Below are 16,758 nucleotides of genomic sequence, written 5' to 3' on the forward strand. Positions count from 1 at the left end.
TTGATTTGGTACTCATTTATGCCTCTAGATAACAGTACAATAACTTTGCATTTGGTCAATTACACTTAACTTAGTCTAGATGAGACTTTAATATCCAGTTAACAGCACAAATATGTAATATCATGCACTAGTTCTGCTGAAAGCTGTTTTTTGTATGATATACTAATTGTCTTCTGAATCATATCTGCCTGCTGAACCCTCTGTTCATATTGACGTTCAGACAGGCGCGTGATTTAAGTGTGGATAATTCTCTAGTTAAATCCCCCGAGTCCTTGTGATAATAAATAAATGAAATTTCATTCCAATATTAGCTGGCTTGAGGCAAATTATTTCCCGAGCGGGTGAGCATGAGAGACGAGGGTATAAGGTGGTATTTAACTCCAGAAGCAATTATACAGCAGGATCACAGCAATGAGATTTATTCTTATTATGAATACAGGATGATTTCTTTATGAAACGCTGGTTTCTTTTATTGTTTCATTGTTTATTTAAGTTAAATTAATTCTTAAAGGTGCTATGTTGTCTTGAAGCATGCATAGGCTAACTACCTTTTCAGCTCATTTGACTTTAACAAACATATTTCAGAGTACAGCATGAAATGTTGCATTAATAGACATGACATACCTTAAGATTAAGTGCGGTGTCTTTTCCTGTTTTTAAGTCTGATAAGTGTTGTTGAGATGATAACGGTAAACAGCAATTAAAAGTACAATTTGTGCGCCATTATCAGAACCAAACTACAAACTAATGACGTTTCTAAACCTAATTCCCAATATGCTTAATTTCTATTGGTCGAGCCGACGAGTAGTCCCGCCCCAGACTAACGCTATTGGCAGAGAACAGCCTCAAACGTTTCTGATTGGTTAAAAGGGTCGCGTTGTACAAAACCTACAACGTAAAAAAAAGCACGAAAGATAAAAAAAACAATGATTAACACATGAACTCGTTTTTACTTTTATTTTCAATAGTTCATTTTATTTAAAATAGTATGTTACAATGTTTCAACCTACATGATGTTTCTTCAAAGTTTTTTTTTTTTTGTTTGTTTCATGTTTTATAACTCTGGTTAGTTTAACCTTCACACATTTCAGATATAAAACTATTGTATCCCGATATTATTGTTAATTTATGCCACTATCTAGGCTACATGAAATAATGCACGCCCGTTTATCTCCTTCACTTATGCATTATATCTTTTTCCATACAAAGCCCCTTTCTAAACCCACCACAGCAATTCCATTTCAATCCCCTTGATTCAGCAGAAAAATAAATTAATGTTTTCAGTCAGAAAAAGCTACAAAGACTCTGTCAGTATTACACATAAGCAGTAAAATGTACAGATGAAGCGCAGAACAAAGACATATAGCCATTAAACTTGTCAGTAATCGTCCCGACACACAAATTTTAGGAAAAAAACTTAAAACATTAATAAAACTTTCAAGGTGGGCCTAACGTTAAGAAAACACTCAGTGGAAGGTTAAAAGCTGGTTAGTGTCTTAACTTTTAAACTGAAGCGTTGTGATGATCTTAACTGGTTGCAGTTCAAGTTAATGTCCAAGAAACGCTTATAATCATCCATGTTATAAATACATTCTGGTACATTCATATTCTTTTTTCTTTCCCCCTGGCACATTGACACAAAATAAAAAACACTGACCAAACAATTAATATTTTATAGCGCTGGTGAACATTACGAGGTGGAACACTTTTGACATTTCCGAACAATACAAAAAGTGTCGCACCTGCACTCCTGACGAAAAGACAAATTACACAAGCGTAACACACATAGGTCTTACTTTTTTTTTCATCATTCACATTGATAAACTGGCTGAACTAATCAAATACAGAAATACTGAAGACACCAAATGATGTTTTGTAAATATGCTTAGACCACAGATGCTACTGTGCTGCTATAATAGGAGCCTTTACTCTAACCAGAGAGCAATCTGATGTAGAACACACACACACACACACACACACACACACATATATAACAAACTCATTTATTGATCAGGGAATCGTAGCCAAGGTGGCTTAAGCATCTGGATGAGGATAAGCTGATTTATCACTGTATTGTGCTGGAATGCAAAGCTTTTGACTTGCATTTAACATGCATGTCTGTCAAAGGAACAGTTCACCCCAAAATGAACATCTGATGAATATTTACTCACCCTCAGGCCATCCAAAATGTAAATGAGTTTGGGTGAAATTAAGCACTGCATCACTTGCTCACCAGTGGATCCTCTGCAGTGAATGGGTGCCGTCAGAATGAGAGTCCAAACAGCTGATAAAAACATCATAATAATCCACACCACTCCAATCCATCAATTTACATCTTGTGAAGTGAAAAGCGAAGAAGAAACGAACTGAGAGTGAGTACATTTTCATTTTTAGGTGAGCTATTCCTTTAAGAAAATGGTCAAAGTGTGCCTGTTCCTGTGACAAGGGGGACCCACTAAGGTCCTTTATGGTATATCTTTCCAGCTATACTACATTTTAATCTCTGGTTCTCTACTTATGCGTTAAAAAAAGAAGAAAGAGAAACTGAAAAATATCAAACAGACCACTTTGAAAAACAAAATGGTTTGTTATTTTCGCATTCGGTGGGGAATTTGTAAATGAAATTGAAAGCAGTTGCCTGCTGCCCCAGTTCTTTTTACTCAGAACCATATAAGAGAAGAAACAATGTGCAAACTATTCTGATATTCTCAATCTATTCCTTGTTTTTCCACTTCGGATCCTGTCAGCAGGTACGGTGTGGTGCTATTGTCTCTCTATGACTGAGCAAGGGAAGCCTCTGCAGTCTTAAACAATAAATAACACTAAAACCAACTCAGACTAAGCCTCCATGATGCTTCCTCTGAGAGCAACAAATAAACTGACCTGTATCCTGAGCGCAGCTGCTTATGTGTTTGATGCTGGGGCCCCCTGCAGGTCGCTTATATAAACTACACCGGTCCATAAACACTCCTGTCCCGTCACTTCACACACACTTGTTAACTCCTCATTTAATGAGAAATAAGATGAAAATGAACTCATTTTAATCAGCAATACTGGGAAAATCAAGCAATAATGCCATCACAATTTTTGTTAAGGCATGACTTCCCCCTCCCATATATACTGATTTTTATTTTTTTTTAACAGTTGCCATAGCGGCTACTGTACAAATCACAAAGTGGTCATTCGTTACTTCGCTGCCGTGATAACAGTGCTCTAAAGTAGACTTAGAGAAGAGCGTGTCTCCTAAACCGATGGCGTGGAAGATCTTTAGGTCTGGTCCTATGTGGTATTTTACATGTACTTAAGCGAGTTCAAAGTATCTATTGATGAAATGACAGCAGAACCCATTGGTGCGAAACATCCCCGCAGCGATAGTTTTGCGTCTGCATTGCCAAGATGATGGCATTTTGCGTTGCCGTTGTTGTCCAATCTGCATCTGAAAGGCACACTTTTGTCTCCGTGGGAAACGTGGTTGGTATGGCGTCGCTAGGGTGTTGCCGTGGTAAGATGGTCATTATGGTCTGCTTCAGTGTGATGATCCAGCACAATTCCACAGGGGCTCGAGGGGAGTTTTAGGAAGTGGCAATCTCGCCCCCTAGGTGGCGCCATCCCTTCTGCTGCTCCAGTGGCGAGAGGTAATCTGCAATACAGAATCGCTTCATTAGCTTTTCTGAACAATTAATATAATTTTATAAATTCTGCTTTCTGTTTTATAGGCCCACCAAGTTTAAAATCACATTTACACTCCAGACATCCGTCATTTTCAGTGTGGCGTCAGTGGATTAATGTGATGATGAATACTACTCACTTTATCAGCGTAAAGTTCCGTATAAGGGAATGTTGTATCACCCATTGAAACAAAAGCTAAATATTATACTGTATATAAATGTTTAAAAATAAATACACAATAAAATATAATAAAATTAAAATATGTATAATTTTTTTATTATAACAAAAAATAATAAATATATTTTTAACATTTAAAAATGATATAAACTAAATTTTTAAATATTTATAAATATATTTCATATTTTATTATAAATAATAATGTTATATATATATATATATAAGGTATATATATATATAAATATATATATATATATATATATATATAAGATATATATATATATATATATATATATATATACATATCACACACACACACACACACACACATTCACATTATAATTTTGGAAAAATGATTTAATAAATACTGTACTTCATATTTTAAAAAAAAAATTATATATTTTTTATTTGTTAAAAAATGATGTTTCATATATAAAATGTATTAAATAATCTTTATATTTAAAAATATTTGTACATTTATATATTATATATATATATATATATATATATATATATATATATATATATAACACACACACACACACACACACACACATATATATATATATATATATATATTATACATCATACTTTTAAATAAATTATTTATAATTATCTTTACATTTAAAGATATAATGAAATAATTAACAATCTAATTCTTTATATTTAAATTAATATAAAATTAAATGAATATATTACCAAATTATTAAATTGATATAAATATATTATTATAAATGTAGTACAGAAAAACATTAACATTTATTGTATAATTAATTTCACATATTCACTTCTATTGCAGCACAAGCACAATTATAATATGGCAATTTATTATTCGCTTAATGAATAAAACAGTGTTCAATAATAAAAAGCACATTTGCTGGAGTATTTCATTCAGTGCTGGCCTACAGTGCTGAATAAATCAGTTTCCTGCATTTTGTTTTTACATAATAAAGGAATACATTTCCATTATTTGATCTTTTGGGAATGTGCAAGGTTCATTTTATGCATTGACGCATCAACACAAGCATCACACGCATGACATGTGACTCTATACTTGATACTTCAAGTAAATGTGGTAAGAATGAACCAGTATTTCAGGTTTTGAGTGCGAGTATGGTCATCACATGAGTACACTCAGAAAAATCCCATTAACGTGTGTGTGTGTGTGATAAAATGAGGGCAAAAGGTTTTCTTCTTACCATTATTACTACAGTTCTTATTGCCTTTGTCCGAGGCCTCGTCTTCAACCTTTAACATATCAAAAAGAAACTAAATTAATAACAAATGACAAGAAAGGTAAAGAAACTCTTAACAGAAATGCAAGTTATTAATACCTCTTTCCTCCATTTGAGCTCACAGAAAATCCTCTCAAAGCACTCGTGCATGTAGTTAAACTGGAGAAGGGAACACAGGCACATACAATTCAGGGACTATTTCTGTTCAAAATGTTCTACAAAACATAATTCAGCAGGTAAATAATAAAGCTCTAATTCTAATATTTGGGTGACTTACATAAGGAGTGAATATTTTGACCCAGCGAGGTTTCTTTTCTCCGCGCACATATTCAAAGCAGAAGGCCATTCCCTCTTCATCTGTGTCCCATCTCTGCATCTCTGACCATTCGAAGACGATCACCTGATTCTGTGAGTCACAGATAAATTATTACTAGGGGCAAGCAAACCAAACACGTTCTCACAGAATTTGGTGATACGCTTTAATATGTATAGAGACAAATAAAGCATTCTAGGCTTAAAAACGGTTTTGGTACACTCTGAGCATCACTGGCCCACCTCAAGAGTGCCGTCCTCTGTGCAGGCGTGCAGTTTGAAATGCTTCATACTGATGGCTGTGATCACATGACCTTTCCTCCGTGAGTCACATGCACAGTGAGGGAACATCACCTCATTATATCCCTCACATGAGCGCAACAGACTCAGATACTGAAAAAAGTACACACAATTGATTATTGCATGTTAAAATGAACATCTTTTTACATGTTATTAATTGATTGTGCTTTGTGACAAAAAAGGTAAAGTGTCCAGGTCACATTCACCCCAAAATCAGAAAAAAAGAAAGAAGACACACTATGAAGAATTTTTCAAAACAAGTAACATGTTTGTATTGTGCCAAGTGTTAATTAAAACGAAAAATATCTATACTTTTTTATAATTTGTTAAATTTAAATAAAACTGAAAAAAAAAAAAAAAAAAAAAAAATAGAAGAAAAACTATAAATGACATTAAAATGTTGCCTTGGCAACTTATTTAAATAAAAGAAGTTGAAGTCCTAAAATTACTCAATCACAATTAGTAAATGTAAAAAACTTACTAAAAATGACAAAAACATAAAATTACTAGAACTTAAACGAGAAAAAAAAACAATTGAAAACAATTCAAAATATCAATAAAAACTAAAACAGTGTTTAAATAATACTTTTTGCCATTTTGTGCCATATTATATGTATTTTTACATTACACTAATGAGAAAGATTTGTTTTGTTGCTTTAATTAGGATTTTTAAGGGAAATTAAAATAAAGTTTGCTTTTAATTTGTGATTTTATTTTTATTATCATTTTTATTTGATTTTGAGGTGAAGTGGGGCCTGGACTTGTTATTGACAGGTTTCAACAAAAAGATAAATAGCATTCCTATGCAGCATTTTATGATGGATAAAGTATGAGAGACCGTTGTCATCTTTCTCTGTTCTGCTAGTTTTTGCAGCTGGTACGCTTTATCCTCTGCTTTAATGAATCCCTTCTTCACATCATCCTGTGCCTGAAAAAACAAACACAGAATGTAAAAGATGAACAGCTCTGACTGATATGATTATATGAGGATAAGCTGAAGAGCTGTTTGAGTCCAAACCATGAATTTGTTTTAGAGGCATCTTATATGACTTCTGCTATACAAATATGCTGAATAAAATGTAAATGAGCATGTGAGACATTAACAAGAAACCTTGCTAGCTGTACAAAGTCCATTTGTGCTGTTTATGGCCTGAATTTATTTTAATGTGTTTGTACTCATTGTTTTAGTCTCAAAGAGTTCGTCATAAAGAACGTTTTAAAAGTCTGGAGACACTATATTAATTTAATTTGCAATGAAGGAGAGAAGTGACAATAAAGTACTGGTAAAGGCCATTGGGACTGACCTGATGGAAGCAGTAGTGCAGGGCAAGAGGGTTGTCCCGCAGCAGTTCCTCTTCCTGTGTGCTGAAGAGCCACTTCCGCATTGTGAGACACGTCCCGGGCACAGCAGATGTGTAGTTCTGAACATAGAGCTTGTGCGGGAACTCATTAGGAGCCAATTTGCGCACTGACAACACAGAGATTTTCAGAACAGTTTAGTGATTTATGGTAAGTCTAATTTATTAGACAGCAGCTTTGTATGATGTACAAAATTAAATCTGGTAATTCACAGAAAATCTTGAAACCTTGAAAATTTGGGGTCATTAAGTTTTTTTGGAAAGTAATAAATTAATACTCTAATTATTACATTTTTTTCATTTATCAAAGAATTCTGAAAATGTAGTATTACAGTTTCAACAAAAAATATGAAACAGCACAACTGTTTTCAAGATTAGTAATAATAATAAATATTTCTGAAAATCAATCTTTGGATTAATCAGGATATATTTTAAAATATAATAATAATAATCATTTTTATTCAAATAAACAGCCTTTTGAGTTGGATCTTTTCTATGAATTAGCTAATCCAGTTCACAAACTAATTTATTAAATGATGCACTGACTCAATGATCTAGTCCAGCTCAACACACAAAGCTATCGTATAACTAGGAATTGTGCAAACATTACATGGACCACTTTAATCATAATTTGCTGGTACATTTTCTCCATTTTTGAAGCTTAAAAGCCCCATGCAAGTTATGTTTCTACACTATATTTGATATTTAAAACTATTTAGTCATCATGTGGCATAACCACAAACATTATTTACAGACAAAAAAAAACATTCTTCAATTTCAGAAAAAAGGTACAAAGCTGTCACTGGGCAGTACCTTAAGGTTCAAAAGCTTGTATATGTGTGTGTGTGTGTGTGTGTGTATATATATATATATATATATATATATATATATATAGATATATATATATATATATATATTATATATATATATATATATATATATATATATATATATATATATATATATATATATATATATATATATACGCACATATACATCTTTGCACCTTATTTACCCCTAATTTATTAGTAGTAGCTCAAAGGTACATATTTGTTAACACAAGTTGATGACATTCACAACGTTAAACTACTTGGGATAAGCTGATTGGTTCATGCTGCATACGCAGCCAATAAGCTTGCTGCTTTACATTTAAATGGCTGGTGAGTATCCACTAGACCATTACACAGCATGCTTTCAGAGTTCCTCTAAAACTCCCCACCCAGGGTTCCCACACCTTGATTAACTTCAAATTCAAGGACCTTTCAAGGACTTTCCAGCTCCAATACCCTCAAATTCAAGGACTTGATGTGGGGACACATTTCAAGTGAGAGCGAGGTTACGTCGTGTTATCTTGTAAGAAACATTGTTACAGTTTTCATGTCTCAAACACAACTATGCAAAAAAGCTTTTTTTTTTGCATTTATTTTTGGCCATGACAGAGATCTGATATTTTATTTGCTGTATTTCTGTTTTGCATAAAACTGAAGAATATTCAATACATCCTATACTGTATTTTAAAAGTATCTAATATTAACTTTTGCATGGATTTTATTGTAAAGAGTTTAGGCTCATGTAACCAGAAGTTTTAAGATATATGAATATGCTTTTAAGTTTTTCTTGCCTCATGGGTTTACATTATCTTAACAAGCAAAGCTATTCAACATTAATTTCACGGATTGTCTGTGAAACGGTGAGGTACCATTGTAGTAGTTTTGTGCGCTTATGAACGTCATGTAGGGTGACCATATTTTAGTTTTACAAAAACAGGTCTGGTTGGTTGGTGGTTAAAGTAGTGCCCAAAAGTAGTGCAATGACCATATCCCGAATATCAAAAACTGAAGTTATGTCATACCTAAAATACAACATTTACAGTCACTGTTATGCATATTGATCATAACCACAGCTAAAAAGCCTTCCTACCAGTGGCCCTACTTCACAAAACCCTCCTTCAAACTTAACATCTAGCACAGTTTTATCATAGGCAGAATGCAAAAATGTTTCCATACAAACATGTCAGTCAAATGTAATTAAACAACATTTGAAACCTTTAAACCCACGGGGGAAAATCAACCCATTAACAGTTTAAATAGCCATAGGACAAAAAAAAAATTCAGACTTGGCAGCCCTGCATTCAACACGAGCTGCAGGAGTCAGATTTGACTGATCACGGGTTGAGGAGATAGAGATGGCTGATAGACCATGCTGGAGGTCCTGAGCTTAATGACAAATATCTGATCTTACTTCACACAGAGCGTGCATGATCGCATAAACAGAAGTGAAAGCTCATTTAAAAGAGACTTACATACTCTGCATATTGATAGATGCTCCCCAATGCATGAAAATTATGCAATATTAGAATGTTTGCGGGAGCGGGGGGACTGGACACAAAAATCACAGGAGCGGGCAGTAATGGTCAGAAATTCAGTGGGAGCAGGATTAAGAAAACAGTTCTAATACAAAAACACACACAATCATTGGTGAATGAAGAAAGCAAAAGCCGAATCCCCGACATTTTGGCCGATTCAGAAATCCCAATGTTTTAAGATCCAAAAAGAGGACATGTCCGGGAAAAAGAGGAAGTATGGTCACTCTAACGTCATTGCAATGTACAACACAAAGTACCTCACGTGGGAAACCCTTAACGTAACACGTAAATCCGCGTAACTAATGTAATTCAAGCCAGCTAGTACGGATAGGCCACGAAGTGTTGGCGAAATAACACATTAGCGGACCAGAGGGAATAATATGGAATTTTTTCCAGAAAACATCTGCCACAAAATAGATTCAAGCAGTTTCAAGGACCTGTGTCAATGTATGCTTATTTTCAAAAACTTTCTAGAGCCTTGAAATTTTTTTTTTTCAGATTCACAAAATCTTTCAAGGAATTCAAGGACCCGTGGGAACCCTGCCCACCTTCCCCAGCTCCACCTGTATAGATCTGCTACGGGTTATTATTTGTGCAGCAGCAGTATGTCTTAAATACTCACAGCACTGTATTGCCATATGCACTGGCTGTAGCAAGTGCCTGTACTTGCTTTGCAGCAGCAGCCATAATTTACAACCAAAGCAATAACCAACAGCAGCAGCAGCGTAGCAGACCTATTCCGCCAATACCAAACACATTAATAATGTCATATCCATTACCATGCTAAAATCTTCCAAGAGTTGTCATGATAGATATTAGTAGTACATGTGTACGTTAGTACCTTTTTAAAGGGTAACCAGTGATAGCTTTGTAACTTTTTTTCTCTGAGAGTGTTCTGTAAGTCTACGTAAGAAGGGTTTTGCAAAATGATTTACACTTAAATTTGTTCTGTTCATGTTTCATTAACAAGGCTCAGTGTCCTTTATGTGCTAGGTAGCACCTTATCTGAGCTTGCCAGCTGGGTCAAAAATACAGAGGGTTTGTTTGTTTGATTAAGAGGGTATCACAAAGTGGCAGTTTAATTGCTCTTAATAATCATAAATAATTACTTTTGACTTCATAGCAAGGTCAACCAATTTCCACAGTGAAAACCTAAAAGTTTAACCTAAGAGTCAGAAACTGATTCAAAACATAAATGCTTGAAGGAAAATGGAGCAATTCCTCACCAAACGAGTGGTAATAACTTCAAAGAGAGCAAAAGTAACTGGCCATGATGCTGTCCATCCCAACCTTTATGACAAGAGCCTGAAAAAGAGGGGAAAATGATGATTTATGACAAGGATGGGCTTCTGTTGAGGTCATTTGATATTTGAATAGTCAGACTGGTGTATTATATTTTACCTGGTAGACCTGGTCAGTGGTGCTATTCTTTCTTACTCTAACTGAGGCTGTGGTTTTATCAGGCAGTGCTATTCGTAGCTCGACATCACTTATGCCGTTGTGGTTCTTTAACACAAGACACGCGATGAAACGGTGTTGCTGAGCAAAACTATTTGTTCTTGCACACATATATTGTACTTACCTCGTTCGATTCAGACAGGAATTCTTGCATAATGTCACTCTCACCTATGACCCGCACTGAACATACTGAAACATGTCGACAGACAGAGTGAAAGACAGGATGTATATTTATAGAGAGATGTGCATTTCATAGCTCGTGCATCTATCACAAAGTCTCTGTAAACAAGCGTGCAAAACCACTTCCATTTTGGCTTAGTGGAAAGATGACAAAACAAAAACATCCTCAAAGCAATACAAGTCATTTGTAATAAAAAAGAAGTTGTGTAATCAAAATTAATCACTGTGTAAAATCAGGACAGTCTGACAAAAAAAAAAAAAAAAAAAATTAAATTAAATTTCCAGGTCACTCCCCAGTCCCCACCAACAAGAAAAAAGAAAAGACACAATGAAGACTGTTTTATAACTATTAATATGTTTTTGTATTTACCTAGTGTTGTAAAAAAAAAAAAGAATAAAATATAAATATTTGATGAAAAATAAAATACTGTAACTGTAATAGAGAAATTAATGTGCATTAATAAACAATGTGCATTAATAAATAATAAATAAATCTATGTGTAAATCATAAAGGTAATAGAACGCTGATTATCTACATTTCTTTTTGAGAGATTTAAAATGTATTGTAAAAATAACTTAGAAAATGTATTTATAAAAATAACTTGTAAAATTATTATTTGTTTTATTAACCCATATGCAGTTTTGAATTAATTTGTTTTAAAATAATATTTAGTGGGTGAAAAATTAGGACTATATATATATATATATATATATATCATGATTGTAATAAAAAAATTAATAAGAAATAAATAAACGACCTAAATTAAACACACACATACTACTTCCTCCACTCTCTGTCCTCTGTCTCACCTCTCTCCAGGTATTCCTCCAACCCCCTCCTGCGAGCGTCCAGCTGCTGTTCAGACAGAGAAAAGGGCCATTTCCCTGGCAGCTTTGGGAATTGTAGTTGGAAAAACTCTCTCTTTAGGTTCTGATTAAGTATTGCAAACTCCCTGTAGCGCTTCGAGCACAGCTGTCTGCCTGACATGTACACATTATACACCTAAGACAGGAGGAGCAAGACCAGATTAGCAAGATTATCAACACCAAACAATAGCCAAAAAGTAAAACGCTTTCGTTCTTTCTACACGACTCAACCACAAACTTCTCTGAATGCTGTTCCACATGTTTGTATGTGGGGATTGAAATGGGGACGGCCTGCTTGTCGCTGTAGTCATAATTGGGCTGCACGAGCTTTCCTCGCCACCTTCAAGTCCGTCCGCTTCCTGTGCCGGCACAGAGAGGACGGTCAACACCAGCTCCCTCTCTCCAGCCCTGATCAGATCCACCACCTGCTTGTGCGTCGCCCCCTCCACGCTCACACCCGTTTACTGCAGGAGAGATGCAAAAAAGTGTGTCATGTTACAGGGGGTGAAAAATTAAGATGCGGTCAGTAGTCTCTCTACGCCTATGAATCTTCAGCCTTTAATCCAGGCTTCAGTGTCACATGATCCTTCAGAAATCATTCTAATATGCTGATTTGGTGCTCAAGGAACATTTCTTATTATCAATGTACCCAATATCTGCGTTTGAAGACACTGGACAAAATTTTTTTTATTTTATATGTTTAACTGTCATTTGCATGCACTTTAACATACAGTTTTAATTGGACATCTGCACCAAGGAACTGCTAATGTCTTTTTAAAAAAAGTCTGTAGTTATAATTTTTTTTTTTGAGTTGCCTGGTTTACTGAGTTTTTCAGTTAATAAAGGTTAAGGGTCATTGGGATCTCCATTTAGATATGATTTAATATTGCATATGCACATGAGCCCACCAACAATGAAAGAGAAAGCACATGCCACCTGCCCATCACTTATTTCCACCATCACTAATTCATAACCCAGGAGACAGATGGAGGGAGACCGTATATTTCATGATGGGACACAATGGTGGCAGACAGAGCTGACAGTCAGCCTTCTACACTCCCACAGAAACAAATCCATTAGTGATTTCATTACATTAAAGGGGAGAGGGAAATTAAAAATCTAAAACTCTTCAGGAATGACTGATTTACATCCCCAATAGGGAACAACATTATTAAAATATTATTGGACAATAGAAACACTTTTTTTAAAACAAACAAAAAAAAACTGAACACTTAGGTTCTCTTAAGAGTTAGGTTCTCTTATGTCAAGGTGTCATACTTTCATCTGATTCATCTAAAATCACGTGCTTGAAAACTTGAACATACTGAATAATGAGTTTGGAACAGGAACAAACTGTTGTATAACATGACATTCACATGACCAGCTAGTGACTGCAATGATTCCTTACTGCAAACTTCCTCATTTCAGACTGGAAGTACTGCTAACTGTTAAGTGAAAACTTGATATAGGCTATTGTAAACATACCACATTAATTTTCTTTTCCTTCTTAAAACTTATTCATGTTTACAGTATATTATTGAACTGAGGACTGGAGAGACACTCACCAAAAACTAAATGGAAAAACAGCTCAGCGCTCATAAATAAACTTGGGTTTGTGAACCCACTCCTTCTTCCTCAAAGGAGTTCCTCAGGAAATCAGCCTTGGGCTGATGAATCCTTTTACGTATTAGGAACATTTCCAGACAGAAAAAAGATCATGCTAAAACATTACGAAAATAAGTAAATCAAATCTTGGAAACTCCAGTTCACAATTATTATCCCAAACCGCTAGATTCTTTAAGATGGTCTAGATTTAAAAATTTAAAGAGACTCTGATGGTCCACCGAAAATTAAACTTTTGTCATCATTTACTGACTCCCTATGAGAATACATTGTGTTGTTTACGTTCAGATCAAAGTGTACATACTGTACGTATGTGATACTCTCCAAAAAGGTGCTGTAGGGTGACTGGAAGAGACGAATTGTTGAATAAAGTTGTTATTTTTGTTTTCTTTGCACACAAAAAGAATTCTCGTAGATTTATAACATTACAGTTGAACCCCTGATGTCATGTGGATTATTTTAACAATGTCCCTGCTACGTTTCTGAGCCTTGATCGTGTAAGGATCCTTGCTGTCTATAGGAGGTCAGAGAGCTCTCGGACTTCATCAAAAATATCTTCATTTGTGTTCCGAAGATGAACAAAGGTCTTACATGTTTGGATGACATGAGGGTGAGTAATTAATGACAGAATTTTCATTTTTGGGTGAACTAGGTTCTCCCTTTAAAGTAAAACTTGACCGAGGCTCAGTAAGTAACAAACTTCATGTCCCTAAGAACCCTTCACGTTTCCCTTCCTTTCAAGGAGGGGGTAAATGTTTTCATGACATTTTCAATGAATGTAATATTTCAACATGGGATAAAATTAGCAACATCGAATCAGATCGTGCTCAATGTGAAGAAAAGTTTTGTTTTAAAGAGAACAATGATCGATAAAAAGAACTATGGAATAGTGCAGCATCATTTTTATATAGAAAACAGAATAATAATAGAAATACACTTATAGGTCCCTGACACTAGTGTGCAGCACACAAACAATTTCATTGTTTACATACACATGCCTTGAGTTTATCTATTACACACAAATTAGATGACCGCACTGCATATCAAGTTCAGGTGATAAAGACCGTCTGGGGAAAGCGGTTTGAGTGAAGCTGGCAAAGGTGCACCACTAACATTTGAGTTTATTGACTGGGACTGACATTATGAAGACTACAGCACATTCGGCAGCCCTTGTGAAGCCTTATTCTACTTCTGAATTTCCCTTAAGATAAAACAGTGACCCCAATATGTCTCATTTTTTTAATGCTGATCACGTTACCTGTGACACCTCCAATGACTAATTATGGCCAGCGGCGTGGCTCTATACATGCATAATGCAGCTTATGAATTAATATGCAATGTACAGCGTCTGCAAAATATTCACTGAAGGAAGATACTTGAAGGAAGATACACTAAGATATTTCTTAAAACTGTTCTCAGCGTTCACACAGTTGTTCAGTGCAGTAAAAACTGCACATTACACCACTACACAAATATTATTATATAGTAAAATGTCCACATCAATCAGCCGATATTTTTAAATTAATGTTATTAGCACTGGCCTATTAATAAGATCTGTTATTCTGCCTTATGTGAAAATTTATAGACATATGTTATGTATTTTCATATATTCTTTAGTGAGGTTTAAGCAAATAGGCTATTATTTGTGGTTGACATGACATAATACTGCTAATATAATACTGACATATATGTAATATAGGTTAATATAGCTTTTGGCATCAAAGTTGTATGCATATATATACTAATATATATTACTAAAAATACCAGAAAACAGAAATTGAGTATTCATTTTTAAGCTTGTTGGAACTGACACAAGGGACACTCTATTAAAAGCAGGAAAATGGACATCTCAAAGCTGCCAAAACATTGGAATATTTATCACTAAATATCATGTAAAATGTGTTTCTTTAAATGTATCAATTTTATGTAGTCTCATTTGCTATTATATGTGCATTATATTTTGACTGCTTACTTTTTAAAATCATCAATTATGCACTTCCCAGGACAAACAATATTAAAATCAAGCACAGTTCAGGATGCGAACGTGACAGGAACTGCATTTATCAGCTGCACCAATGATAAGAAATCAATATGACAGCATGTTGCGATCATGCATCTGTCTTGTATCAACAAGTCACCGAGTGCGAGACACTTCTGGATGTATAAGCTTCAACGGAGCCACGCACAATTATTGAATACACCAAACCAATGATCCTGTTGCACAACAACCGTTCAGCGTTTGAGAAGTGCCCAGTACGCGTTATCTGCTCAAGTCTTACATAATGACGATCTGTTATTGTACAGTATTAGCAGGGGTGTGTTGGCATGCACGGCCACCGAAAGCTTAAACAAGTCCACAGATCCCTATTGTAACGTATTAAAACAACGTCAAGCCAACAGTGCGCTGTTTCAAACAGACTGACAGCAGAGCAATGCTGATTTCTAGGCTAAAATGAGTAATAAAGTGGCAGATGGAAGACTTACACCTCTAGTATTCGGTCTCCTTTCACTATACCGGCCCGGTCCGCCGCACCCCCGGGTAACACGGCGCTGACATGCTGGAGAGGAGCGTACAGCTCCCCGTTAATGCTCCGCAGCTGGCCGCCTTCACTCACTTGACCGCGGACGTTGAATCCGTATCCCGATTCCGACTTTACGATCCGAACCATACGCGGACCCGAGGTCACCATGGTTGGGGTCTGGTGACCAGAACCGACCATCCCTGATCCGTTAACGCGGGGCGCTGCTGCGGGCCGAGCAGTCTCATCTCCTTCGATTTCCGCCATCTTTAACTCGGGTTTTTTTTACACCCCCCCCTCAGTCTCCTCCCGTAGGCCTTCAAAACAATAAACCAGAAATCCAGTACGCTTGACCCGCCCAGCCATCGCAAGACTACTTTCACTTTCCCTCGCAGACTGTGTCCAGTGTCTTTAGATGGGACCAAAGAGCCCCTGTGGAGCCTGTCAGTTTGTTTTGGTGAATTACGTAAGAGGATATCTTGTAGCTATACATTCACAAGGCACAACTGAGAGTTAGTTGAGTAGAAGACGCTACTACTAGATCGATACAATTTTACCATAGCTAATTATAAAAAGTATCATCAGATACCAGAACAGAATGCAATATAAAAAGGGACCGGGGATAATTGTCACTAATAGTATTTATTTATTTATTTATTTATTGTACGTTGGTTTCAGACACCTAGTTCATATAT

The 16,758-nt window shown here is 35.4% G+C and overlaps 1 pseudogene; it reads right to left on the minus strand.

Moving 5' to 3' along the window:
- Window positions 1-946: 946 nt before the first annotated feature.
- Window positions 947-16,483, minus strand: LOC109071527 (annotated as a pseudogene).
- Between the last annotated feature and the right edge of the window lie 275 nt (window positions 16,484-16,758).

Source organism: Cyprinus carpio, unplaced genomic scaffold (genome assembly GCF_018340385.1).
Source record: "Cyprinus carpio isolate SPL01 unplaced genomic scaffold, ASM1834038v1 S000006749, whole genome shotgun sequence".
NCBI classification, from domain to species: Eukaryota; Metazoa; Chordata; class Actinopteri; order Cypriniformes; family Cyprinidae; genus Cyprinus; species Cyprinus carpio.